The sequence below is a fragment of the Ambystoma mexicanum genome, chromosome 3p, assembly GCF_040938575.1.
Source record: "Ambystoma mexicanum isolate Mex_15411 chromosome 3p, UKY_AmexF1_1, whole genome shotgun sequence".
NCBI lineage: Eukaryota > Metazoa > Chordata > Amphibia > Caudata > Ambystomatidae > Ambystoma > Ambystoma mexicanum.
The window spans coordinates 31,409,497-31,435,102 of NC_090925.1; the positions used below are offsets into that span (position 1 = coordinate 31,409,497).

At 44.6% G+C, this 25,606-nt stretch overlaps 1 protein-coding gene across 2 annotated transcripts in view; it reads right to left on the minus strand.

The window, feature by feature from the left end:
- LOC138580098 (ephrin type-B receptor 5-like) overlaps positions 1 to 25,606 on the minus strand; it is a 761,617-nt gene that overhangs the window by 257,800 nt on the left and 478,211 nt on the right. The window lies entirely within an intron of this gene.

Here is a 25,606-nt window from a genome sequence, read left to right on the forward strand (position 1 = left end):
TATGGTTGAAAGTAAAACCGAAAAACCCCTGAAATTCACCAGTTATGGTAGGCTAAGCAACCATAACTGGCCGCACCACTGTGCACTGCTAACACTAACACCCAGGACATCAGAGATGACATCACACATGTCATTGATGACATCACTGATTTTTTAGTGAGTATATATATATATATATAAATATATATATATATATATATATATATATATATATATATATTTTTTTTATATATATATATTAACCTATGTAACATATTTCCGAAAGACCTCATATAAATAAGTATTATGCAATGTCTACCCGCTGCACAAAGAAAACACATGACTTGCAGCTGTTTGTGAAAATGCACATGCAGATGTTGACAGATTACCCATAAACATCTAATGTGACGCTTTCATAAGCCTCCTCTCGTGGCCTCATGCCAGTATCTTCTGGTGATCACAGCGTATAGAAATGACCCTTGCAACAGCTGCATAGTGATTTGCAAGCTACACACACACACACACACACACACACACACACACACACACACACACACACACGCATGTATGCACACACACACACACACAGAGGCATGTATACACATACACAGGCATGTATGCACAAACACAGACACATGCACACACACATACGCACACACACATGTATACACACAAACAGGCATGTATGCACAAACACAGACACAGACACATACACACACACGCACACACGCACACACACATGTACACACACACACAGGCATGTATGCACACACACAAGCATAAACAGACACACACACACACACAGGCATGTATACACATACACAGGCATGTATGCACAAACACAGACACACACAGACACATACACAGACACACAGACACACACACATGTATACACACACAGGCATGTATGCACACAAACAAACATACACAGAGACACACACACAGACACACACATAAACACAATGTATACACAAACACAGGCATGTATGCACACACACAAGTATACACACACACACACACTCACACTCACACACGCATGTATACACACACACATACACAGACACACACACACACAGACACACACAGACACACACACACACACACACACATGTATACACAAACACAGGCACGTATGCACACACACAAGCATACACATACACACATCACACACACACCTAATGATTCTTTTTAGTTCATGACCTAGGGCATGCTGTTGCAGAAAGCAGAGAGTATATGCATTTAAATGTAATGTTTGCTTCTATTGGTTTAAATAGTTGGAAATGCAGGCAGGAGAGCAGTGGTTCCTCCTGTGTGGAAAAAGGCACAGAAGGGTCAATGATGAACTCTCTGTGCAGAGTGCCTTTACCTGCACATTCCCCAGCAGGCGGACTGAACTGTTTAATTTTCTAGACTTTTTTATGTTTATCTTGTTTGTGAATATGCAGTGCCCACTGGAATGGCTGGAAAGGTTCCCTTCCAACCCTGCATTTATTTAATTTAATTTATTATTAATGTGTTACAGCTTATTATAAGCTTTTCACATAACATAAGAAATTACATTCAACAAAAAGAAGACAGTTGATCATAAAAGTAGATACTGACATATTAAATGCATAAAAAGAAAAAAAAGTAGTAGCATAAAAAGCAGATTTAGGAAAGATAAACAAGAAAGAGAAAAAGAGAAGATAAAAAGAATTAAGAATAAAAAGTGAGATAAGTTACATTCAGAATTCAAAATTAAAAGGATGTACAGATGTATTCATAGTCCACCAGTAGATGAATATTAATGCCTTTATATATTGAAGACTACAAGTCCAAATAGATATTGCTAATGAGGAGATTATAAAGAGTTTTTTTTTTTTTTTTTTTCCTAATAAAAACTTTCCCATAATAAAAGAAGGTGGCCATCCATGAGTTGACAGTTCGCTATATGTTTATGTCCAATAATTTCTCGATGGTCGTCCAAACATTATACACGGCAATGTATAATTTCATTCCATTTCCCTTTGCATTGACGGCTCTATGCCAGAATTCGTTACTACCAACATGTTCCATGTTATGGACAAAATCTATGTAGAATGATGTGTAGACCTTTATCATAGCGATACATCTGGTAAGAACATGTTTGCCCGTTTCTGATTTCGTTATGTCCTTACATAGCCTACAGAAACGTTCAGGTAGGGGGAGATTATTCTTAATCCCGCTTATGGCCAGTACGGGCAACTGATCGATCCTTAGCAAAAGAATAAAACGACGTAGCCGTGGCGAAGGCCATAAATTCAGATAAGGCAACGGCTTCTTGGGGGTGTAATTCATGAATTGCACAAATTTATAGCGCTTTAGATTTTCCAAATGTGCAAAGTTGCTAATCCAATCGTGCAATTCAGATTTCTTGGTTAACGCCCTCAGTACAGGAATGGAGACCTCTTGTTGTTTTTGGGTCCACCCGATCTCTTCAAGATATTTAACGATGTTTTTTTTCATAATACAATATGAGGATGCTTTGTTAATTTCACAATGAATCGCCGCTAATAATAAATTGGCTGTATCCGGTGTTGCTTTTAGGTATAATTCGGCTCTCTTCCTGAGTACAAGAGACTTCCAGGAAGTGAGGCCGAGCTCTAATCTAAGGATAGCCATAGGGATGCAACCCGGAAGGCCGAGTATTTTTTTCCAAAATTTTCCTTCGAGGATTTGAAGCCAGTCCAGTTCTATTAATTGTAATGCCTCCAGGCCATAGATTATCATTGGTGTTAAGACCTGTAGGTATAGTTGGCGTGCTGCCCAGATGGTGTAGCCACAATAGGTTGTAGAAAAGCGATGGATAAGTGCTGTTACTTGGGCAGCTCTTGTAGTTCTAACTTGTTTGCAGGTGGTATAGTGCCCTTTGTGTTCAATCTCGACACCTAGGTATCTATAATATGGGGTATATTTGATTGCAGTCCCGTATATGTTTAGCCCTGTTCTTGCTATCTTCTTGGAACTGAACATTACCATCTGTGTTTTATTTAAGTTAATAGCCAGCCCGTTGACTTGAGTATAAGTCCATAGTGCCTCAGCTGATCTACGAATACCGCTGATAGTGTGGTCCAAGATGACTAAATCGTCAGCGTATGCTAGTACTACACAGTGGGTGGATCCAATCTTAGGGGGGCAGTTGTTTTCCAGTGATAGCGCTTTAGGTATGTCATGTACAAACAGGTTATACAGTATGGGTGCCGTAACACATCCTTGTTTCACGCCACAGTTTTGGTTGATCTTGCTGGTCATATTCCCTTTTGCGTCCAACTTCAGGGAAACTGTGGTATTGTAATGCAATAGTTTGAGATAATATAGTATTGCTTTAGGGCATCCCAGTTTTTCAAGTTTAGCCCAAAGTAGTTCCCTGGGGACTAGATCAAAGGCGGACTTAAAATCTATAAACAAGGCGTAAAGAGGTGGGTTACCTGGTGTTCTAGCCTTGTTGCAGAGGATATCCATTACTACCAAGTTATGTGTAGTGGAATATCCGCTTCTAAATCCACATTGGAAACGATCAAGGATTTTTTCTCTGTCTGCCCATATTTGAAGTTCCTGAAGAAGATATGCTGCGAATAGCTTGCCCGTGCAGTCCAACATTGAAAGTAGGCGGTAATTTCCAGGGTCAGAGCGGTCACCTCTCTTATATACAGGGATCAAAATTGCCGTCTGCCAAGATTCAGGGATTTTGCCTTCATTCAGAATCTTTTCAAAGAGGATCTTGAGTACCTCTGCCCAATATTCCGGGTTGCTCTTTAATACTACATTTGCTAAGCCGTTGGGTCCCGGAGCTCTTGAAGATTTGAGCTTTTTTATCCTAGTAATCAGAGATTCAACTGACACTTTGAAAGGGAACAAAGGTGGATCCTGGGGCATCCTCTCCTGTATCTTTACCTGGTCCGTGCCGTTCCGGGTTTTCAAAAATTCCTCCCATTGGCTGATGCCAATTGAGTTAGTTAGGGGGATGCTGGTGTCACCCCGAGCCATGCTCAATAATCCCCATATAGTTCGGGAGTTACCCGTACATAACGTTTGGACTGTTGTTTGCCATTTGAGTAATTTTATTGCATAGCGTTTCAGTTTTAGCCATGTTCTGTAGGCATTTTTTAGCTTCTTGCTTAGGGTTAAGTAGTTGTGCAGTGTAGTGGAAGCTTTTCGTAATTTCCTCAAGTCAGCTCTTAGAGTTCGTTTAGCATCTCTGATTTCGATATCAAAGTTATTCGTGGTCTTAGTCTCAGGGGCCCGCATAATTATTTTAGTCGCTGCATAGGTGTTTGAAAATGCAGCGATCCAATCTTCGATCTCCTGGCTGGTCATGGCCGAGAGTTCTATATGACACAGATTTGGATAGATAGTTGTATATTCTATGGCACGTTTAATATTAATGTCAGACCATCGTATCATGGAGAGAGCATGATTCGTCTTCAGCTCACCAATCGGTTTATACGGTGTGAATTGTGTAATATATTTGAAAGAGAGTGTGAGAATGGCGTGGTCGCTCCATTCATTATCCTTAATCTTCATGTCTGTAACCCAGGTGGTCATGGTAGGGCTTGCGTACATATAGTCCAATGTGCTGCTGGATATGAAGTTTCTCCATGTTGCTTTTCCCGGATAGTCACTGATGGTTCTGCCATTTAATAGTTCAAAGTTCCATGATTTAAAAAAGTTAAACCATAATTGTCCCTCCGCATTTACAGTTCCATGTTTCAATTTGCCTATTTGCTTCAACAGGGGATTATTGCTGGTGCTCGGCTCACCAATTAATTGGCAATTAAAATCACCAACAAAGATGACCATATTTTTCTGTGGTTCAGTCAGCCAATTGATCAACAGATCATGGCAAGCTTCCTGGATAATCTCGCTCTGAATAGATTCAGATGGATTATATATATTAACCAGGAGGATGTGTTCCGTTTTATCTTCGCCAGGGAGCTCCAGTTCCACTGCCATTATGAATTCATCTATTTTCGTATAAATGCGGATGGATCTTAACGGATGCAGGATGCCAATTAATAGACCGCCATATGGTCTTCCCCTTGGTCCTTTTTTTGCTAGTTCCTGATGTATAGTGTACCCATTTAGTAGGGCTCGGGAGGTAAGCCATGTCTCTTGTAGACATATACAGGTATGGCCCACTAGTAAGGGCATTGAGCCATCAGGAGATAGCAAATGGCCGAATCCCCGGCAATTCCAAGAGATAATGGTTTGATCTCATCGGTTTGCTGTTGCTTTTGGTAGGGACTCTATTAGCCATTTAAGGACCTTCTGTATGTCTACCAGCTGTACAGAGTCATCTTTAGGTGGCTGTATTATGGTCCTTTCTTCCATAGTGGAATTTGACATCTGGGTCGGCCACTGTGGATCGATGACGTTCGGGTCAACATCTATTTCCAGGTCAACTTCCCTCAGGTTGGTTTTAAAGTTACGCAGTAATTCTGCAGTGGCTAGAAATTTGCAGTGAAGGGCCGATGTGCTTGAATTCGTCACTTCTAATGGTTCGACAAATGCAAAATCCTCAGATCGTAGTACTCTCAGTTGCGGAATGGTATGTAATCTGATCATTAATGCTGATCTGGAAATCCAGTCTTGGTTACTAGATTGATAGAGATTTTTGATCAGGCAGATTCTTCCGCCTCTGGGTACCATAAGGTTACCCTTTTCTTCAGCTGATAATATTGTTGTTAATTGCGGCTCGTTGATCAAGGGTATAGAGCTAACTGATATGTTATTTGTATTATTCTGGGATATGTTTACCTCCTGTTCTTTTTCACATAAAGAAGATTCAGATTCTGGAGGCGCTGTTAATTTAGAGGTATTGCATTTGTCATTAATAAGCCAGCTAGTTAGCTTTCCTTCTTTTGCTGCAGTGCGTTTGCGTGCCCGTGCCGCTCTCCGTTTGACTTTTCTTTGTCCTTTTTTGGGAGTGCTACCTACTGTTGGCCTCAAGATTTCCTCCGCTGCCTCTGCTGTATCCGGTAGTATAATCATTGCAGTTTGACGCTTTCTTCTTCCAATCGCCTTTTTTGTCAGGCGTTTCTGTTTACGTGAGAGGTAGATTTCCGAATTATTGGTGATGTTTGGGTCCTGGGTCCCAAAATCAGTGCCATCTTGCGTATTGTTGTTGATGGGTTCCGGCTCATTCTCCATTGGGATGTTTTTCTCAGTATCGCTTGTTGCGATTGCGAGGGTAACGTCAAGTATCTTCCCGCACATCTTCAGTAGAATGTTTAATGCAAATTGTACAGATGCAACAGATGCTTGCAAATCCCCCAGGTTCGTGCTGCCTTCTCTAAGGTCACTGATATTTTCAGATTCCTGAGACCCTAAGTGGACTGCAAGGTTAGGGGAAGCAGATAATCTATCTATCGCTTCCCGTTGCGAAGTTGTCGTCTGGGGTTGGTAACTATTGATTTGCTTGCTTGTACTGCTTCGCGGTAGCGGAGTCATGGCTCTCTGCATAGAGAGACAGAGGTCAAGCAATGAGTTGTTGTCAATTATACTCTCCCCTAGGCACGCTGAATTGATCGTTCTGCTGTGAATACTCGGCTCCTTCTCCTCGCTTGGCGATGGATTTATGATATTTGCAGTAGATGGAAGTGGGAAAAAATCAGTAATAATTCCTCTTTCCTTTGGAACAGTTTTCATGCCCTTACCCTTGTTCGGGCCTGTGGTAGAGGTTCTGTCCTTCTGATTCCGAAGGTTGTATCTCGTGGCAGAACACTTCTTGACAGTTAGCATAGTAATGCTATTCCTTCGCTACCTTGTCGGATCCGGGTAGAAGGGGAATGTGCCGTGGGCAATATGTCCAATAGGGTTATTTTTAGCTGTTGGTATATGATATTCCCTTGGTTCTATCAAAAACGCTAGGGAGCGCAAACGGGGTATATTAGGGGTGGTTGAGCAAATCCACGGGTAGTTAGCACCGTTGCTATGGGGACACAAATAGAGCTTTCAATTAGTGTGCCGAACTGGTGTGTCCTAAGCTCGGGAAAAATGTCCGAAAGTTTCCCCGGTACACAGTATAAAGCCTGTGTCATTAAGTTGCATCTGCCCTAAACTCTGACTAGCATGCCGTTGTTCTAAATACAGGCAGAGCAGGTAGTAGGGCAAGGGGACTGTGCAAGGTTCCTGTTGTGAAGTTGTCAGCTGATATACAGAGGCTCCGGCAACAGTGCTGGATGCAATAACAGAGCACGTGTGCCAAATGGTAAGAAGTAGGGACCACCAGGCAGAAGATGACACAGAAGGTTCTTTTGCCAATTCGAGGGGGGGGGGGAAGGGGGAGGGGAAGGAGTACGAAGGGGGCCGGAGGCAAGGAGAATCCCTGCTCAGTCCCCTATGGCGCCGCTCACTGTGCCTCTCCTTCGTTGCACACGTCAGCGCAATTTGTTAAAGCTCGGGAGCTGTCAGAGCCTCAGATCAACTAGGCTCAGCTCCGCTCCACTTACACCTCTCTCAGCTGTCCCCAACCCCTATTTCGGCCCCAGGAGGAGGGGTGGGGGGGTGGGGGGGGGCGAAGGGGAGAGAGAGGCTAATGGTCGCGGTGAGAGGTGAGAGGGGCTAGGGGCGAGGCAGTTCCTAACTCGATTCCCCAAATCCTCCGTGTCACCACTTGCAGGGTCTCACCTCTGCCGCTTTCGTCCGCGTCCCAGCCAGAGGTTGTGGGTAGCTTACCTCGGCTACACGGCTCTCTTCTCTTCCAGCCCTCCGCAGCCTTCTACGGCCCCCTCTCCAGGCCCCGTCCTGGTTACTAGCGCTGGGCTGCGCCGGGCTGCGCCCGCTTCGCCTCGTCGTACGGTCGTCGAACGGTGCTGATTGATGTTAGAGGAAAGCACCCAACGGCTTCAGTACCAGCGTCTAGGCGTCCGAGCGTCAGAGCGTCAAGCCGCACCTACCGGAACACACACACAAACTCCAGCAAAGTGGTGTGACGAGGCCGCTTCCGACGCGATTGACGATGCACAGGCATGTATGCACACACACAAGTATACACACACACACACACTCACACTCACACACGCATGTATACACACACACATACACAGACACACACACACACAGACACACACAGACACACACACACACACACATGTATACACAAACACAGGCACGTATGCACACACACAAGCATACACATACACACATCACACACACACCTAATGATTCTTTTTAGTTCATGACCTAGGGCATGCTGTTGCAGAAAGCAGAGAGTATATGCATTTAAATGTAATGTTTGCTTCTATTGGTTTAAATAGTTGGAAATGCAGGCAGGAGAGCAGTGGTTCCTCCTGTGTGGAAAAAGGCACAGAAGGGTCAATGATGAACTCTCTGTGCAGAGTGCCTTTACCTGCACATTCCCCAGCAGGCGGACTGAACTGTTTAATTTTCTAGACTTTTTTATGTTTATCTTGTTTGTGAATATGCAGTGCCCACTGGAATGGCTGGAAAGGTTCCCTTCCAACCCTGCATTTATGCAATTACACCCAAGAATGGCTCCGTGATGCGCACGTTTGGATGCCATTTGAGAATAGGGAGCAATATATGTTTACATTGGAGAAGGGATAGGAAAGCAGCAATTAGGCTGTTTTAAGTGACCCCATAGGTTGGGGCTTAGAAATCCTACCTCCACTCTTTGGTTGAAGGTGCGATTGTAAGGAATTACCAAGAATTACCATCTGGGTATTTTTACTTTTAATCAAGCAATACTTTATGTGCACGATTCATGGAAATATTTGCGTGGAAAATAGGGTACTTGCGTGCCAAACTGTGTGCAAAATCCTGTTAATCGATTCATGGAATCGAATGTGCAGGATATTCCTTGGACTTGCGTGGATTTCGCGCAGGCTCAGCATGTCTCTGCGAGTTTTAAAATGCCTTGTGCGAGACTCCACGCAGAGCATGGCTTAGGCCTGCACAGAGGTCGGAGCAGGGGGAGAAACTTGGAAAAAGAGGAAGAACAATGGAAAAAGTGGGTGTTACGAGGGACGGGCTCCAGGCAGTCCATAGCATGTCTACAAATGTGCACACCAAAGCCTATTCATGGATGTGGTGTAAGTACACTTGTGCATAGGATTCGTAGCGTGGAGATGAGTTTGCATGTCGGATTTAGGAGTGCATGCACGTAGACGGGGTTCCGATCAGACTTAGGGATGCGGGTTTACTGTGTAGTGGGGTGCTGGGCTTGTTTACGGGGGTTTGCACGCAGATATTCCAAGTTATACCCGAGTTACAATGTGTCATACGCATGTTGTCGGGGTGCTGGCAACAGTTCGGGGGACCCTGGGCAGGGTCCCCAATATGCAGGCCTGTGTATTCGCACCAGGGTGAGTGTACAAATGTAGCTGTTATGAATGTTTATGCTTTGCGTTGGGGGATGTCAGACGCGTTCCGTGCGCGACTTGCGAATATGGTTACTTTGTGCAGTAATTTCTATGAATACACGGTGCCTGCATATTTTATTCTGCATGCAGGCTCAGTAGTGTTGTTCTCTGCGTGCAGAAATTGTGGGAGAAATGCGCACTTTTCCATGAATCAGGCCCTATATATCATCTGCAGAATTTTAAATACTCTATGTACTGTGCCCACTTCTAATGAGTGTTACCAATAAAGTATGTGGTAAAAAAGATACAGCATGTTTTTCACTATAGTGCAAACCTCACAATGAAGGCCTTAGCCACATCTTCCAGGCTTTCACAAGGCTATTCTGCTATAGAAACAAAGGGGGCGTCTCCTTGTGTGTAAGCGGATTATAACACATGGACGCCTGCAATGTCTGTTTGAAAACTGGTAAATAATGCTCTGATTACTGTTACAGATAGTCTCAAGAATGCACCAACTCTCACATACAGTTGATACGTTTTGTAGTGAAGGGGCTAAGGGATGTCCTCTTACTCCTCCCTTGACCTCCCCATACAGCCCGCCTTCCTGTTTCTTGTACTCCCTTTCATCCTCTCCTCCCTTTCATCCTCACCCTTTTCCTTCCATTGACAATCACCCTCTGCTAATTCCCGGCATCAACTGCTGACTGCCTTTTGCCCCGTGGGAGGTGATACAATCATTACAACTTTTAAATGGGGACTTAAGCCCCACCACTTTTTCGTACACTGATCCGTCAATCTCCCACAATGGCAGCCTGCCAAAGTCAATGGGCCTCATTCCGACCTCGGCGCAAACGGATCCTGGGCACCGGTATGGACACCGGTGCCGGTAATCCCTTTGCGCCCTATTCTGAGGTCCCCCAACGGGACCCCTAAGGTACGTTTGGTCGGACCAAACGTACCTTACGGTTCCCGTTAGGGGACCAAGGCGCAAATAACGGCCTTGGCATGCGTTGGGCCATTATTTGCGCCCTCCCCATTCTCATTGAGCCCTATGGGGGCTCAAATGGGAATGGGGATTGCCATTTTCAATGGGGACTTATTGGTCCCGCAAAGGTCGGAATAGACCAGTAAGTCCCCATTGAACCAGGGCGGACTCAGTACCGTTATTGAAGGTAGTAATGGCGCTAATAGCGCCATGACTACCTCCAATCATGGAATGAGGCTCAATGTCCCAGTTTGTGCAAGTCTCTCCCAGCTGCCATGTCCCAGCGGCCTCATAGGTGCACTGGTGGGTTCGGACGCGTCTTGCCTCATTGATCTTCAGGCTGGATTGGGTCACCAAAGCATGTTCGGGTTGATCTTCTGCGGCCTCTGGCTTTTGTTTATGTGGTGCACTGCTGGCAAATAAGATGACTCTGTACTTTCTCAGAGACAATGGTCCTCATTACAAGTCTGCCTGTAACCCGCCGGAGCTACTGGCAGTTTTTGGGCAGACACGTTTTACCGTTACCAGCGCCCAATATCCGGTGTTACTGGGAAATTGTGGTTGCCAGCAAGGCTGTGAGTTCCAATTCTATGGAGTTCTATAGCACTCCATGTGTTAGGGGCAATTTTTTGTCTGTAGGGGCCTGAACTCCCGGCAGGTCAGTACTGCCAGTATTTCACTGCCCGACTGGCAAAGTCGGAGTGTGCCGGTCTGGCAAAAATAATAGCAGACATTTTACTGTCATTTTAACCAGAAAGGCATATTCACAATGAGTGCCAATGACTTAAAGGTAACAACATGTTGCCACTTATTTTAAACCATTATGTGGCTTTTAAGTTAATTTTATTGAATCTGTGAAAAATATTTGGTTTCAAAACATTTGAAACAGCATTTTGGTTGGTCTCTTTTTATACCAATCTTAACAGATTCTGCAGGTATTCTTTATGAACAATTGGAAGACATTAGGCCTCATTACGAGGCTTGCGCTCCCGTAATGAAGGGTGCCGGTACGTGACCGGCACCGTTCATTACGGGATGCCTGATTACGAGGTCCCCTAGCGGGACCCGGAACAGACGTCTGGTATAACCAGATGTCCTTTCCGGGTCCCGCGAGGGGACCAAGGAGCTAATAACGGGCCTGTTATAAATGGGCCCGTTATTAGCTCCATCCCCATTCCCATTGAGCCCTCTGACCACTGCTTCATTTCACCCCTAAGTTTCAGCATCCTCAGCCATTCATACACTCTCTCTGCACAGACATGCTTTGGCTGTTGCACAAATAGAGGTGTACCCACTTGCATGAGGACCTACAACTCTACCACTCTGCCTTGAACTCTCTCATGTCCTCTAACCCTCATAGACTCTCACTCCAACCATCCTTGCCGTCTACAGGGCATCCTAAACTCACTCCTCACTCCTCCTAGGTTATAACTATCAACTGCACTCTCACAGCTAATGACCTAGCTGAATACTTTGCTGGAACCCTTTCCATAATATTAGACTCTCTCGGGTTCTTCCTCACACTCTCTCCTCCTACATTTTACACTCTGACAACTCTACCATCATCCACTGCCTCCATCTCCCACTTTAGTCATGCATTTACTGAAGAAGTCCTATCTCTGCTGATGAAGGCTAACCCCTCTTGTGCCCCATCAGACCCTCTTGCTCCTCAGCTAGTCAAGACTATTGCCCCTTTAGTGGCCTCTCATCACAATGAACTCTTCAACGTGTCCTTTGACTCTACTTTCCCTCTTTTTTCAAAACATCCACAGTCATCCATCTCCTAAACAAGCAATGGGCTGACCTGAACCTACCGGCTAACAGTCGCCTTGTGCCTCTCCTTCTGCACTACTCTAAAGTGCTCAAAATGGTTGTGCTTAAGCGTCTACCCAATTTCTTAGACATCCACAAACGTTGTGATCCTCTACAAGCAGGTTTCCACCACTGCCACTCTGGGGAAACTGTTCTCATGAATGTGTCCAACTTCTTTGCCTCTGCTAAGCACTCAGACCTATCCTCTATCCAAATTCTCCTTGTCCTGTCTGCTGCCTTTGACACTGTTGATCACTAAGATCTCCTTGATATTCTCTTTCTTCTTGGGATTTGTGATTGAGCCCTTCCCTGGATTGAATCCTACCTTGCACCTCACCAATTCTCTGTCTCCTGGAGCAACAACACCTCTCAACTCACACCTCTAAATGTTGGTTGTCCACAAGGCTTAGTCCTGGGTCTGCTCCTCTTTACACTGTACACCTCTGCTTTTGGGGCATTAATCTCTTCCTTTGGGTTCTCGTACCAACTCTTTGCAGACGACACCCACATCTTCTCTTTTCCTGAATTCGCCTCTGATCTCTCTATTAACATTTTCAACCGTCTCCCTGCCTTTAAATATTGGATGGCTTTGCACTCTCTGATGTTAAACGCTACCAAAACAGAGGTGCTCGTCTTCTCTGCCAAATGCTCTCTCTCATCTCTTCCTCTGCCTATTAAGTTGCCACCTGACGCTCTCCCCTACTCTTCTTCATCAAGAAACCTCAGATTCATCTATGACCCTCTCACACCTTCTCTACTTTCATCTCCAAAACGGGAACAGCAGCTCGCCTCAACCTCACAAATTTTGGAAAATCAGGGATCTCCTTACATTCAACACTGCCAACTTTTTTAACCACTCTTGTCTTATCTAAACTTGACTACTGTGCAGCATCCTCTTTGGTCTCTCCAACTATGCGTTCTGTCTTCTCGACAAAATCATTAACTTTGCTACTAGGACTCTCTTTGAACTCCCTCACTACACACCTACTTCCTTGTACCTTTACCAATCTGGATAGCTGATGATGCAAAACAGGGCCAGATTAAAATGTCTTCTCCTGATTCTCAAATCTATCCACAGTAAGGCACCACTTTATCTATCCTCCTCTATCCAACTCTATAAGCCTTCTCGTAATCTCCACTCTGCCTCCTCAACTACTCTTGTGGCTCCATACTCTCCCTGTGCTTCCTCTCGTTTTACACTCTTTCTTTCTTCTTGCTCCACTTGCATGGAATTCCATCCCCCTGGACATCCGAGAACCAGTCCACACAGATTTGTTAAAAACCAAACTAAAAGCCTACCTCCTCGCCTCTGAATAACCCCCTTACCTTACCTATCATGTGCTCTCTAGCTAACATTTTTCCCTCACCTCTAACCTGCCTCTGTCCCTCACTTGCTCTGCCTCCACTATAGCACTTCACTCATCATAGTCACATCCCAAGCACAGCTGGCCGTACCGCCTACCTGCACTTAATAATGACCCCTTAATAATGACCAATGTTGGTTGTCCTTAACCTATGTATGTACATCCATGTATTGTCCCCAGTGACTATTGTATGGGAGGATAGGTCCAAGAGACCCCACTCCCTTGCATCTCTTCCCCCCTTGTGAAGTCCATGGCTCGTCGGGGGTCCCCCCCTGCCACCAGGGCCCAGGTGGCGGGTGAACCACTGGCTGAAACATTGACCAAACGTGCTGTATTAAGCTAGGCCCTGGAAACCATTTTGTGAAACCAGAATGACATGAGCCCCTGTGCGCTGCAGCGCGGCCCCCACCCTTGGAGAGTTCTCACTTGTCCCTGTGGCCGCAGCTCCCTGGCAGATCAGCTGAGAGCCCGTTTCCACAAACAGGCGGACATGAGCTAGTCCTAGAAACAAACACTGTAACATTCACCTTCCGCAGTGTATCACTGTTCTCAGTATGACCCGGCCAGCAGGGCCGGGGTGGAAAAGAACTGTAAAATGGTCCCCCGACAAAAGTAGAGACCCAAAATACCAATATGCAAACTGCCTGTAATAAAACTCTTTTCTCCATGACCTTTCGATAAGACATGTAACCTCCATGAAGATGGCAGAATGTGTGTTCCTATGGCATTCTGGTTGAAATACCCACATCCCCGTAGCTATGCGCAAATGGTAGAAGTGTCCCGGGGTTTTATGTTATATGTTTCTCCGAGAAGAATGTACTCCAAGGCCCTATGCCATACCTGAACTAATGCTGCTAGAGTGCAAAGGAAGACAAGTGCAACCGCATTGGGAGCTCATGTAAGTTGTGTATGAAAACGCATAGAATGTATTTGAATGTCCAAGCTCTCCATGTGTCACTGCCATCAGTCTCATTGGCTAGTTGTTCCTACGTGCTCCACCAACCTTAATACTACCTCGCTTATCATGCATGCATAGAGTGTAACAAAATGTCGTGGTTGGTAAATACTTAACATATAGTTATCAAGTGCAAAATGGGTATAGGTAATGCATTTGAAATGGCCATATAAAGGCACTAACAATGTAGAAACGTAAGCTTTGAAAAGACTCAATGAGTATTGTACATTATATGAATGTTTATGCCTTTTTATATAATCTGCAACTCACTAGGAAAATACCATTGTGGGCATATCCACGGCCATTCCCCCTCCCTCCCCATTGAAGCCTGCCAGACGAAAAGCAGAGGCCTGTGCTGCGCTGCCTCACCTCCCCCAATTCGGCTGGAGCCTCTTCAAGCATTCACGTTCCCCCGCAGCTCCCATGGCCGCAACCAGCCACCTGAATTATTTACAAACCAGCAGTAAACACCGGCCATAAACACAGGCCAAAAGGTGCCCTTTCTTAGGCTCCATGACCCACCAGCTCACCCCAGGTTAATGGCCCATGTAAAATGAGGACACCCAATATTATAGCAACACTGGAGGAACCCATTCATAATGACTTCTAACGAGACACGAAAACTTGGACAGCTCACCCCTTGCCCTGAGACCCAACCTCGTGACCTATGATACCCGGCCAACGGGATGATGGTAACCATGTATTGATATATCACCAAAGGACCCGACTCTAGGTGCATTCCTCCTGTGTTGCATTAACCTGTAGAATAACCTATTGTAGGATTTACGGGGGAAGATAATATTGCAGTATTGAATGAATGCGGTGTGTGTGGCCTTAGGGCAGAAAGCCGGGGAAGACGTTCATCAATGACAGCTCACCCGCTCTTTGTCTTAGCCTTATTCCCATGTTGGGAGAGTCCATTATTGTCTCTCATTGTAGGGAGGATCGTGCTATCTGGAGACATGTACTCCCCTCCACAACCTGGTCAGAATGTCCATCAAACTCACCCCATTGTAACAATCTCACTGATTCCCGTCTAATCTGATTTCTTATCTATTGCATGTTCTTTTGTGATCAAAAAGCATTGTTCCTCCTGTATATAAAAAATTATGATGTGTATATTTTTTTAATCTGATCCCATTTAATTTCAATTGTGCTGTGCACAAAACAGCATGAACTGTATCTATACCCAACTACAGACATTTAGATCAAGATAGAAGACCCATCTTCCAGCAATGGACCGGATCAGAACATTGGAAGAATAGTCAAGTCTTAAGTACCATCCAAAAAGGAAAATGTTGATTGATCCAACAAAGTTCTAAAGGTAAAGTATTCTAAAGGTGCGGTCCAGACAATGACCAGCTTTTGTACCTCTAGTTTTACAGTGGGATGTGGACAATTTCATCAGTAATTGGTCCTCTGAACATTGGCTGTGTGTAAGCGTTTAAGCAACCAGTTTTTTTTCCAGGTAACAGTGCAAGTCCACGAATGCTCTTGAAAACCAAGCAGATAAGCTTGAAGGAAACCTTGCTACATACGCTCTAGTCAATGTCAGGATTGTCTGAGTTTTCCTGCCTATAATAAAGGACATGGGACACTTTGCAGCCGCCAGATAGGCAGGGAGTCAGTCCTCTGAGCCGTGCATGTGAATAATCCACACTCAAGTGCACCAAGGCTCCTGCCACCCCCAGCATGCTGTTCCAGCTGGAGGAAAGACAGGGCAGAGGAGCTGGTGACATTATTAAATCAAGGGACAGAGATACTGTCCACAAATTTGCATGAGGAACAAAGCTTTTTTTTTTAAATGATGGCTTGAAATGCTGCAATTTCACAACCGATTATTTGCTAAATAAAATGAGAAAAACACCTGTTAATATCTAACAAGGTTTGAAGAGTAAAAAATGAAAACATTAAAATAGGCCCCAGGTCACCAATAGGACACAGGAGTATTTTACAATAGATTTTCAGTATATTTCTGCTCACAATATATGCCAGCATTACCAATGTAAATCAGATGCGTTTGAGGCCTCTGCCCACAATATGTGCCATCCTTGCCACTAAAAGTAACATGCATGATGCAGGTGCCCACAATATATGTCATCCATGCCACTAAAAGTAACATGCATGATGCAGGTGCCACAATATATGTCATCCCTGCCACTAAAAGTAACATGCATGATGCAGGTGCCCACAATATATGTCATCCTTGCCACTAAAAGTAACAGGTATGATGCAGGTGCCCACAATATATGTCATCCTTGCCACTAAAAGTAACATGCATGATGGAGGTGCCCACAATATATGTCACCCTTGCCACTAAAAGTAACAGGTATGATGCAGGTGCCCAAAATATATGTCATCCTTGCCACTAAAAGTAACATGCATGATGCAGGTGCCCACAATATATGTCATCCTTGCCACTAAAAGTAACATGCATGATGCAGGTGCCCAAAATATATGTCATCCTTGCCACTAAAAGTAACATGCATGATGCAGGTGCCCACAATATATGTCATCCTTGCCACTAAAAGTAACATGCATGATGCAGGTGCCCAAAATATATGTCATCCTTGCCACTAAAAGTAACATGCATGATGCAGGTGCCCACAATATATGTCATCCTTGCCACTAAACGTAACATGCATGATGCAGGTGCCCACAATATATGTCATCCATGCCACTAAAGGTAACATGCATGATGCAGGTGCCCACAATATATGTCATCCTTGCCACTAAAAGTAACAGGTATGATGCAGGTGCCCACAATATATGTCATCCATGCCACTAAAGGTAACATGCATGATGCAGGTGCCCACAATATATGTCATCCTTGCCACTAAAAGTAACAGGTATGATGCAGGTGCCCACAATATATGTCATCCATGCCACTAAAGGTAACATGCATGATGCAGGTGCCCACAATATATGTCATCCTTGCCACTAAACGTAACATGCATGATGCAGGTGCCCACAATATATAACATCCTTGCTAACTTAAAGTAACATGCATTATGCAGGTGCCCACAATATATGTCATCCTTGCCACTAAAAGTAACAGGTATGATGCAGGTACCCACAATATATGTCATCAATGCCACTAAAGGTAACATGCATGATGCAGGTGCCCACAATATATGTCATCCTTGCCACTAAAGGTAACATGCATGATGCAGGTGCCCAAAATATATGTCATCCTTGCCACTAAAAGTAACATGCATGATGCAGGTGCCCACAATATATGTCATCCTTGCCACTAAACGTAACATGCATGATGCAGGTGCCCACAATATATAACATCCTTGCTAACTTAAAGTAACATGCATGATGCAGGTGCCCAAAATATATGTCATCCTTGCCACTAAAAGTAACATGCATGATGCAGGTGCCCACAATATATGTCATCCTTGCCACTAAATGTAACATGCATGATGCAGGTGCCCACAATATATAACATCCTTGCTAACTTAAAGTAACATGCATGATGCAGGTGCCCACAATATATGTCATCCTTGCCACTAAACGTAACATGCATGATGCAGGTGCCCACAATATATGTCATCCATGCCACTAAAGGTAACATGCATGATGCAGGTGCCCACAATATATGTCATCCTTGCCACTAAAAGTACCAGGTATGATGCAGGTGCCCACAATATATGTCATCCATGCCACTAAAGGTAACATGCATGATGCAGGTGCCCACAATATATGTCATCCTTGCCACTAAAAGTAACATGCATGATGCAGGTGCCCAAAATATATGTCATCCTTGCCACTAAAAGTAACATGCATGATGCAGGTGCCCACAATATATGTCATCCTTGCCACTAAACGTAACATGCATGATGCAGGTGCCCACAATATATGTCATCCATGCCACTAAAGGTAACATGCATGATGCAGGTGCCCACAATATATGTCATCCTTGCCACTAAAAGTAACAGGTATGATGCAGGTGCCCACAATATATGTCATCCATGCCACTAAAGGTAACATGCATGATGCAGGTGCCCACAATATATGTCATCCTTGCCACTAAAAGTAACAGGTATGATGCAGGTGCCCACAATATATGTCATCCATGCCACTAAAGGTAACATGCATGATGCAAGTGCCCACAATATATGTTATCCTTGCCACTAAACGTAACATGCATGATGCAGGTGCCCACAATATATAACATCCTTGCTAACTTAAAGTAACATGCATTATGCAGGTGCCCACAATATATGTCATCCTTGCCACTAAAAGTAACAGGTATGATGCAGGTGCCCACAATATATGTCATCCATGCCACTAAAGGTAACATGCATGATGCAGGTGCCCACAATATATGTCATCCTTGCAACTAAAAGTAACATGCATGATGCAGGTGCCCAAAATATATGTCATCCTTGCCACTAAAAGTAACATGCATGATGCAGGTGCCCACAATATATGTCATCCTTGCCACTAAACGTAACATGCATGATGCAGGTGCCCACAATATATAACATCCTTGCTAACTTAAAGTAACATGCATGATGCAGGTGCCCAAAATATATGTCATCCTTGCCACTAAAAGTAACATGCATGATGCAGGTGCCCACAATATATGTCATCCTTGCCACTAAACGTAACATGCATGATGCAGGTGCCCACAATATATAACATCCTTGCTAACTTAAAGTAACATGCATGATGCAGGTGCCCACAATATATGTCATCCTTGCCACTAAACGTAACATGCAAGATGCAGGTGCCCACAATATATGTCATCCATGCCACTAAAGGTAACATGCATGATGCAGGTGCCCACAATATATGTCATCCTTGCCACTAAAAGTAACAGGTATGATGCAGGTGCCCACAATATATGTCATCCATGCCACTAAAGGTAACATGCATGATGCAGGTGCCCACAATATATGTCATCCTTGCCACTAAAAGTAACATGCATGATGCAGGTGCCCAAAATATATGTCATCCTTGCCACTAAAAGTAACATGCATGATGCAGGTGCCCACAATATATGTCATCCTTGCCACTAAACGTAACATGCATGATGCAGGTGCCCACAATATATGTCATCCATGCCACTAAAGGTAACATGCATGATGCAGGTGCCCACAATATATGTCATCCTTGCCACTAAAAGTAACAGGTATGATGCAGGTGCCCACAATATATGTCATCCATGCCACTAAAGGTAACATGCATGATGCAGGTGCCCACAATATATGTCATCCTTGCCACTAAAAGTAACAGGTATGATGCAGGTGCCCACAATATATGTCATCCATGCCACTAAAGGTAACATGCATGATGCAGGTGCCCACAATATATGTCATCCTTGCCACTAAACGTAACATGCATGATGCAGGTGCCCACAATATATAACATCCTTGCTAACTTAAAGTAACATGCATGATGCAGGTGCCCACAATATATGTCATCCTTGCCACTAAAAGTAACAGGTATGATGCAGGTGCCCACAATATATGTCATCCATGCCACTAAAGGTAACATGCATGATGCAGGTGCCCACAATATATGTCATCCTTGCCACTAAAAGTAACATGCATGATGCAGGTGCCCAAAATATATGTCATCCTTGCCACTAAAAGTAACATGCATGATGCAGGTGCCCACAATATATAACATCCTTGCTAACTTAAAGTAACATGCATGATGCAGGTGCCCACAATATATGTCATCCTTGCCACTAAAGGTAACATGCATGTTGCAGGTGCCCACAATATATGTCATCCTTGCCACTAAAGGTAACATGCATGATGCAGGTGCCCACAATATATGTCATCCATGCCACTAAATGTAACAATGATTGATGCAGGTGCCCACAATATATACATCATTGCCACTAAAAGTAACATGCATGATGCAGGTGCCCACAATATATGTCATCCTTGCCACTAAACGTAACATGCATGATGCAGGTGCCCACAATATATAACATCCTTGCTAACTTAAAGTAACATGCATGATGCAGGTGCCCACAATATATAACATCCTTGCTAACTTAAAGTAACATGCATGATGCAGGTGCCCACAATATATAACATCCTTGCTAACTTAAAGTAACATGCATGATGCAGGTGCCACAATATATAACATCCTTGCTAACTTAAAGTAACATGCATGATGCAGGTGCCCACAATATATAACATCCTTGCTAACTTAAAATAGTTTCATGATGCTGGCGCCACCGATATGTATCATCCATACCTCTTTGATGCGCTTGCATGCCATTGTTGTCACCAATATATGTCTGCATGGCCCCTTTAAAACACTTTCATGATGATGATGCCACATCATATATATATATATATATAGTATTGCACTTCAAAACACTTCAATGATGCTGAAGCTACCAGTATATACCAGTATTGCCACTTTAAACACTTTCATGCGTCAGAAACCACCAATATATACACAAATTGCCATTTTTAAAGACTTTCATGATGCTGGTGCCACAAATATATGTCAACGTTGCCATTTAATAACGAATTCATGACGCTGGTACTTTCAATATGTCATTGTTACCACTTGAAAACACTTTCAAGAGGCTAGTACTGCCAGTAAATGTCATGACTGCCACTTTTAATGTGACCATAAACAAAATAGTCTTCCTTGCCCCGAGTCCCACGCGCCCCCATACCCTTGCACGTACACGGCCTGGTCCCTTTGCGTCTGTCTCCAGGAAATACCCGACCGCCTGTCACCATGGAAACCATGCACCAGTAAGCAGTAATAGTTGGGTGTAATGTTTCAGAGCCCTGGGTATTCAGACTTTGCGCGTGCCCAGGCTGTGAAACATGAATGACCCGAGCTATCCAATTAGACAGCAATGAGATGAGGGTGCGTAGCAAGGTGCACCCTCTCACTGCAGTAAGCTAGCCAGCATGGGCAATGGCTGTAGGCCTCTTCCAGGCAGGGCCCTCCGTGCCTGCTCTTGAAAGCTGGGATTCCTGCTGCAGGTGAATGCACTCCTGGGAGCTTTTCTCTGGGCTGTTGGCTCCTCCTCCATAACGGGCACATGTGTGGTGGGTCGTCGCCCAGCTGCCCCTTTTGGGAAGAGGAAGGATAATATACAGTTACTGGCCTTGAAAGAAAGTTCTTCTGAACAAAGACACTATTTGTGATTTGAAACTCATGTCGGACCGGCAGATGACTCCAATTTATTTAACTTGATTGATGTAAGGGAACCTTGGAGAACCCCCTCAGTCTTGGATATGCGTAATTGTAATCTGGGGGACCAAACTGAGCAGAGAGGTCACGCATAACTAAAGGAAGGGACATCGCATGAAATATTTTCGAGAGCAGAGAGCAGATTTGATTCCATTTCCAGGTCGGACTCCAGATTGAAACATTTCATTAATGCTCAGCTTGTCCCCAAATAACCCATGCTGTGCCATTGCCACTCTTTCAAGGACTGTTGCTGGGCACTCAAAGCCGGCAATGGATGGGTAACGGTAAAGTGTAGCCGGGACCAAAGCCGGCGTAAGCACTGCCTCACTCAACATGGCAGGTACTTTACCGGATGTTATTGAATAACTGGCAAAGTTGGTAATGAGAGAAGCAATGACTTCTGTGTTATCCGTTGCTGAAAGTGCTGGTAGGGCAGCTTCCCGTCTGGAAGTGGGGCAACGTCCTTCCAAAAGTGTGAGGATATCGTAATTTGCCTCGGTGTGTAAATTGAATCTCAAAGTTGCAGAGTTTGAGCCTTCAATGCTGTATGGGCTGCTAATAGGAGAATGATTCTGTATCTATTTCCAAACATGGTCACGCTAAGTGATAAACTAGTAGATCAAGGTCTCAAGTTACTCTTGAGAAGAAGATGTGCTACTGTGGGTAGAGGTGGGGTTTAAAAAGTCATTAGCAAACTGATAATGCCTTCTCTGTCTACTCTCTAATGGCAAGATCCTATTTTGAAGAAATCTCTTCTTGCTCCAAAAATGAGCTTGTAAGCGCTAGGAGCCTCCTTGACAACACTCAGATCCTTTGGAACGGTTGATTTTCTCCAGTCGATCTCTTTTCTGTGGTAAGGCGATTAAGCCAATTTTACCTTGGGAGGAATCCAAGTAGTAAACAGTTTGGTTACTCTTTTGGCAAATCAAAGAGGCATTTGTATCACAAACCTGCTAAGAAATATCCTTATGGAAATGTAGGTTGTCTTGAACGGAATTTTTGAAGTCAACTGGCAGTGATATTTTGGTTAAATCATTTTTAAATTGGACCAAAAGAAGATTTTGTTTCCTCCTAAATGGCATTGGCGTCGAACTGCAGGAAATGTTCTCATAGATTGGTTGAATGTTAACATTGGAAAGAGCCTTTTAAATGGACCTGGACAGGCAACGGGTCAAACAGTTTCATACCGTAATGTCACATCCCTGATGAATATTTGGCGTAAACATTGGTATTTTATGTCAGTGTCCATATGGGTAAGAAGAGTTAGATTGATCGCAAGTAACAGTTTGTTCCATTAGATGGTGTCAACATTTGTTGTCAATCAGCGGAGATATGAACATGTGATGGACTACGTCAAGATCTTGCAGAGCTAGAAATTGGCCCAAGTCACCAATAAAAGGTATGATAGTACCAAGTTGGTGGTAACACAAGAGTGTCTTCATGACTACAGTGGTGCACATCTTCAGGACTTTGGCGTTCTGGGTCCAAGTCGGAGATAGAAGCAGTGAGAAAGGGTGGTGTTGTTTGAAAATGTATGCAAACCCAACCATGTGTTGAGTCAGCTATTACACAATCCCTATCAGTGATTGTATCAAGGAACTTCTCCATTGGCTGTATACCAGGAACAGGGAAAGTCCAAACGGTAGCAGCATGGTAGAGTTGGAGCTGAAATAGTTCAAACTACAAATAATTATAAAATGTGAGTTGTGGTATGCCTCTTTAGGGACAGCAGAAAACACTAAGTGCAGACGCAAGGATCGAACCTCTGTTGCTTCAGATCGTCTTGCTTCCAAAGAGAGCACGTTGCCCCTGAGCTATCCCCCCGAGACAACTTGGCCTGCAAAACGACAAACTAGGACCGAAACTGGCTCTGCTGAGGTGCTTCCTGCCTACGTGGACCCTCCAAGTCCTGCGGTGGTGGTAGATGACGTAAGGAGAGCCATGACGCTAGGAGTGCCGGGAGATGCAGTCCTAGGAGTGGGATGTAAGCACCGAGTGGGAGTGGCGGTGGAGAGTTACACAGACTAATGTAAACAATGGCACAAGATTATAGCAGGGCCTAATGCAAAATAATGAACTACTTTAAAATAATCTAACAGTGCAACAGCCATAATCAGCAATGAAACACACACAAAGCATCCCATTTATTTTTGCAGCCGTCTGAACTGGATATAAAATGGGAGGTACAAAGCTAATGTCACACAGGGCCTGAACCGGTAGGTTCATGCTCAGGTGCTTACCTGGCCCTTTTATGAAGCTAGGTCGATGGAGGCACCATGCATTATAAAACATAAAATACCCCCCTACAACGCTTACAAGCATTTTGCAAGTCACTGCGGAGTGTTGTGACGTCATAAAGGACTTCAGTTCATTGGGCTCTCGGAACTCCTCGGTGTCTGAGAAATAACACCTTGGTAAGGATATGTTTGGAGTGTGCTTAGAAATGGAGAACCATTGAGCAGTGCGAGTATATGTGCCGGTCTGACATAGCTCTCCCAATCACTAACATGAAGGGCTTGGTTTAACTCTGCTGCCCTGTCACAGATGAGCAGTGAGGAAGATGATTCTGCCTGACACTGCACATATCTCCTTCACAGGTGCACCACGCCTGCCTTTACTCTTACAGGCTCCTTATGCAGACCCATGGACTAACACTGCTCATCACACCTGCCTTTACTCTTACAGGCACCTGACGCAGATCCATGATCTAACACTGCTCATCACACCTGCCTTTACTGATACAGGCACCTGATGCAGACCTATGGTCTAACACTGCTCATCACACCTGCCTTTACTCTTACAGGCACCTGACGCAGATCCATGATCTAACACTGCTCATCACACCTGCCTTTACTCTCACAGGCACCTTACGCAGAGCCATGGTTTAACACTGCTCATTACACCTGCCTTTACTGATACAGGCACCTGACGCAGACCCATGGTCTAACACTGCTCATCACACCTGCCTTTACTGATACAGGCACCTGACGCAGACCCATGGTCTAACACTGCTCATCACACCTGCCTTTACTGATACAGGCACCTGACGCAGACCTATGGTTTAACACTGTGCATCACACCTGCCTTTACTCTTACAGGCACCTGACGCAGACCTATGGTCTAACACTGCTCATCACACCTGCCGTTACTCTTACAGGCACCTGACGCAGACCTATGGTCTAACACTGCTCATCACACCTGCCTTTACTCTTACAGGCACCTGATGCAGATCCATGGCCTAAAACACTGCTCATCACACCTGCCTTTACTCTAACAGGCACCTGATGCAGATCCATGGTCTAACACTGTCCATCACACCTGCCTTTACTGATACAGGCACCTGACGCAGACCTATGGACTAACACTGCTCATCACACCTGTGTTTACTCTTACACGCAACTTACGCAGACCCATGGTCTAACACTGCTCATCACACCTGCCTTTACTCTTACAGGCACCTGGCGCAGATCCAAAGTCTAACACTGCTCATCACACCTGCCTTTACTCTTACAGGTACCTTACACAGATCTATGGTCTAACATTGCTCATCACGCCTGTCTTTACTCTTACAGGCACCTGATGCAGACCCATGGTCTAACACTGCTCATCACACCTGCCTTTACTGATACAGGCACCTGACGCAAACCTATGGTCTAACACTGCTCATCACACCTGCAATTACTCTTACAGGCACCTGGCACAGAACTATGGTCTAACACTGCTCATCACACCTGCCTTTACTGATACATGCACCTGACGCAGACCTATGGTCTAACATTGCTCATCACACCTGTCTTTACTCTTACAGGCACCTGATGCAGACCCATGGTCTAACACTGCTCATCACACCTGCCTTTACTGATACAGGCACCTGACGCAGACCTATGGTCTAACACTGCTCATCACACCTGCAATTACTCTTACAGGCACCTTACGCAGATCCAAGGTCTAACACTGCTCATCACACCTGCCTTTACTGATA